At 45.5% G+C, this 4,285-nt stretch overlaps 1 non-coding gene across 1 annotated transcript; it reads right to left on the bottom strand.

The window, feature by feature from the left end:
- Positions 1 to 3,651: 3,651 nt before the first annotated feature.
- Positions 3,652 to 3,730, bottom strand: LOC148092549 (small nucleolar RNA SNORD55/SNORD39). Its single transcript, XR_015714934.1, has one exon. It is a non-coding gene; the product is annotated as a small nucleolar RNA SNORD55/SNORD39 (small nucleolar RNA).
- Between the last annotated feature and the right edge of the window lie 555 nt (positions 3,731 to 4,285).

Here is a 4,285-nt window from a genome sequence, read left to right as displayed (position 1 = left end):
TCACACAGATGTATTGTGGGGGAAAAAAAAAATGAAAATTTTTTTGTAAACAGAAATCATCTTGTAAGTGCATTGTAGACAGACTCACCAAGGTTAAAGGAGATGCTAGAGAATATTAAAATATTGATCATAACTCCCTATAAAAACAGATCCATAGTTTCAAATATTTGCACAGAAAATTAAAAACAGCTATAAAGAGACTGTACTATTCAGGGGTTTTTTATTGTAAACAACAGCAGTTAATTCCATCCAAATGTGACACAGCATTATAATTATCCCCTAGGATCTATTTTCCTCTTCTTGCTTTAACAGTGGAAGTGCTCACTGTCCTGAGTTGTATTAAGGCACAAAGCATCCCAGCTAATGATTCTACTTCCTGTCCTCCCTTGTAGCTGAATGGTCATATGACTAAGTTATCAAAAATCAAATGCAAAAAAAAATTATCCATGAAATTTCTACATCCTTTCTTTTACAGAGAAATTGCTTTCCTTTCACTATGCTCTCTTTCCCTTCCATAGGGTGGAATATGGACATGGTGGTGGTGGTCCATGTTCAGATATGAAGACTAGAGCAAGATGTGGACATCAAGATAAGATTCTGATATCCCCTGCAAGAGGTTGGGGAGATGAGTTTGATACTGTTGCAATTGGCTAGTTATTAATAATAGGAAAGGAGCAAAGGGAAGGTCAAACATTATAGGCATGTCATTTGGGCAGCTTCACCAGGAAGCAGCAATTTCACTCTCCCCAGGGAGCTACCAGCCCATTCCCTGCAGATCACTGGGGGAAGGGGATCCGACAAAAGAGAGAGAGACACATGTGCAGCGAGGTTCGGTGACCCAGGGAAGGTGCTGGTTTGGGAACACAAACTAAACTCTCATGATGCTGGATTGGACTACGCCCTCACATGGAATGGAAACCCTGGACACCGGCTTTGATTTTAGCTCTATTGAAGTCACAGCTACACTTCTTGTATGGTGGGGCAAAGAGAAATGGTACCTTGGAAACTCAGGGGTGTAATTCCACAGAAATACAGCTTTCTACAATACCTCATCCTCCCACGTGAGTCTCAGAAAATTCCTTTTCTCCGAAAATCACAAGAATTCCACTCCCAAGAGCAACCGGTGGGGACAAGGACTTCTCCCCAATGGTAACAAGTTGACTGACAGTTCTGAATTACATACATCTTATCTCTTAATATGATAAAAAAAATAATCTATTTGTGGGATTCTTTGCTACAGCAGCTTAGTTTATGTTGTATACAACATGTTAATTTAATCAGACACTGGGTTTATTGAAATCATATTGAGTAATTTACAACATTATTAGTAATGTTCAAAACAGGCTCGGGGGATAGTAATTAAAGGATATCGGACGCAGCCAAAACTCTACCACAGCCTGGTGAGGTCATCCCTTTCCTGTGAACGCTCGAGTCTGTGGCAGCCAAACACAGATGCTCCCTGAATAGCCACAGGTTTCAATCATTCTTCTACGAGTCACAGTTTAGACGCTGGGCCGACAAGAATGACAACATCCCCCAGATCCTACCTTTAGACATGGGGTAATTCCACACATCTTTTCTCTCATTCTTATGCTTAAAAAAGAAAAGATCCCACTAAAATTCAGCTGCCACTCATACGACGGAAAATACACTTACCTTCCCTCCTAGAAGACGAAACTAAAGCTTCTGGGCCGCTGCATCTCACTCAGCGTCCAGCAGTCTCCTCCACCTATCATGGACCATGAGCAAAATGGTAACATTTACCAGTAAATCTGGTGTCAATAGAAGGAGTTGAAATAAAGGAAATTAGTTAAATGTATAAGTATATACTGAACACATTAAGAAGGAAATGTAGGTTGATGTTTCAGTCCTTAAATCTACAATTATCCTAAGGCCACAGCGGTTATAAAAATCTCCACCCTCCAATACCCATTTCACATTCCCGTTGATTTGAAACAACATGTCTGCTGGTCAAGATGCTTACCTGGGACACAGCTGGGTGGTTGACATTAACTCAAGGAAAGGTTGCCATTCATACTGTGATCTAGTAGCTGTTCTTTAGCAGCGCTGAAAAAAACAACACACCAAGTAATTAGCTACATGCCAGGTCCCAAGGGCTCTGTGGATTTGTTCTAATAAGGAGACCACATATGGAGCAGTAGCTTTAATTGGTGTCATCCCCTGATTAAACTTTCAGTTACTAATGGGCTCTCAATGGCCAATCCGGCCTCCCCCAGTCAAGCTGGAAGGTGAGTAGACACGTGGCTGGGATCAGCACACTCGCAGCTTTCAAGTCTTGCATCATGGGGCCTTCCCTCGGCGTCTATATCACCACAGTTCTTCCCGCTGAAAATGTTTATTTTTCCTTCTATTTTTGACGTAATTTTAGTCTTACATAAAAGTTGCAAGGGGGGACACAAAAGTCCCCTGATGCCTTCACCCAAGATCATCTCACTCTTCCCTTTCTTTCTCCTCTCTCCCTCTCCCTCCTGTCCTTACCACTTTCTCTCTCTTATTATTCATTTCTTATCCATTTAAAAGGAATTTGCACACATGGTACCCATTTACCCCTAGATCCTATAGTGTACATTTTCCTAAAATAGAGAGTTTTGTTAAATATCCATAGAAAAAGGTGATTAAAACCAAGAAATTAACAGGAATGAGACTGTCTAATTTCACAGACATCTCCAGATGTTGCCAGCTCTACGATAAAGTCCTTCATAGTGAAAACAAACAAACAAACAATAACAGAGCAGATCAGTTGCTGCTCAGGCCGCCTTCAGTTCGTGTTTTTTGATGGCGCCTTATGGTTAAATCCAAGTTATGCTTCGTTGGCAGGAAGACAGTGGAAATGAGACCGTCTTTTCAGTGCCTAGCATCAGGAGGTACATGCTGTTCATTAGCCCAATTGCTGGCAATGTTAATTTTTCTAGAACAATAAACGCCTTTATTCCACGAGCTAAGACGGGAGGGAGGAGGAACGACTTGCGCCCTGGGCCTCGAGTTTCCTCGGCGACACCCCCAGCTCCTTGCCCCCCGGCTCATCGCCACGTGCGGGCCACGCTGGCCTGGTCCAGGGGCGAGGCCGCAGGAAGCTGGCCCTGCGGGAAAGGCTCCTTGAGGAGACTGCTGCTTTGGGCACTGCTTTTCCTTTCACCGTATTGCTTCTGAATTTTCTCTGATCGCGTTTTGTTCAAAATCTCTTCCTCCTCGGGGGTCAGGTTGGCCCCCATCCCGCGGCCCAGGGCACTGCCAGTAAGGTGAGCGGCCAGTGAGCGCAATGCTGTTCTTTGCCAGGGTCTCGGTGTGGACGGGTCCACTGTCAGATGCCCAGAGGCACCACCCCAACCCTTCCCTTGCTTGTCCACCCTGGGGGGCCAAGGGAAGCCGCAGCGTCCAGCCTCAAGGCCCGGCGCTTGACTCCCCCAGCGGGGACTGGGTGCATGCGGGGGGGTCTCAGTGCTGGCAGCAGGCCGACCCCACTCGCATCCTTGCTTCACGTGGTAGGGTCTTTTTTTGCCCCGGGTCGCGTGGTGCTTGTGCCAGATGTCCGAAGAGATCTCTGTATGTAGGAGCTGGGGACAGAGGCTCAGCCACGGGACACAGGGCCAGGACCAGCCCTCCCAGATCCAGACCCCACGCCAGGCAGGGGGCGCACTCGGCCCTTCAGGCTGGCTTCCTCTCTGAGCACTCGGCAGTTGACAGCTGTGCCAACGTGTCATCGTATCCCTGTGGCCCAGCCCAGGCCCCGGCCCGCCACAGCCGTGTCGGTGCCGTCTCAGCCCCGTCGGCGGCCCAACCGCAATGTTAATTTTGACCATTTAGTCATATCTGTCCTGGGCAGCGTTTTGTGTGAGCTTGGGATGAATCTGCTCTCTGCTGCTGTTGGACTGGATGTTCTGTAAACGTCCGTTAAGTCCCTCTGCTCTAACATGTATTTTAATTCCTGTGTTTCCTTAATTTTTGCCTGAACGATCCATCCATTGTTGAGAGTGGAATACTGAGTCCCCTGCTATTATTGCATTGTTGTCAATGTCTCCTTTCAGGTCTGTTAAGATTTGCTTTACATATAATTATGCTCCTATGTTGGGTGTATAAATATTTACAAATGCTATGTCCTCTTGTTGGATTGACCTTTTAATCATTTTATAATGACTTTCTTTGTCTTTATTGTAGTGTTTGTCTTGAAGTTGATTTGTCTGATGTAAGGATAGCTATCCCTGCTTTCTTTTAGTTTCCATTTGTATGGAATGTATTTTTCTATCCCTTTACGTTCAGCCTGTGT

Source organism: Miniopterus natalensis, chromosome 8 (genome assembly GCF_054644295.1).
Source record: "Miniopterus natalensis isolate mMinNat1 chromosome 8, mMinNat1.hap1, whole genome shotgun sequence".
NCBI classification, from domain to species: Eukaryota; Metazoa; Chordata; class Mammalia; order Chiroptera; family Miniopteridae; genus Miniopterus; species Miniopterus natalensis.
The sequence above is the reverse complement of the archived record's forward strand: the minus strand, read 5'-3'. Positions and strand labels throughout refer to the sequence as shown.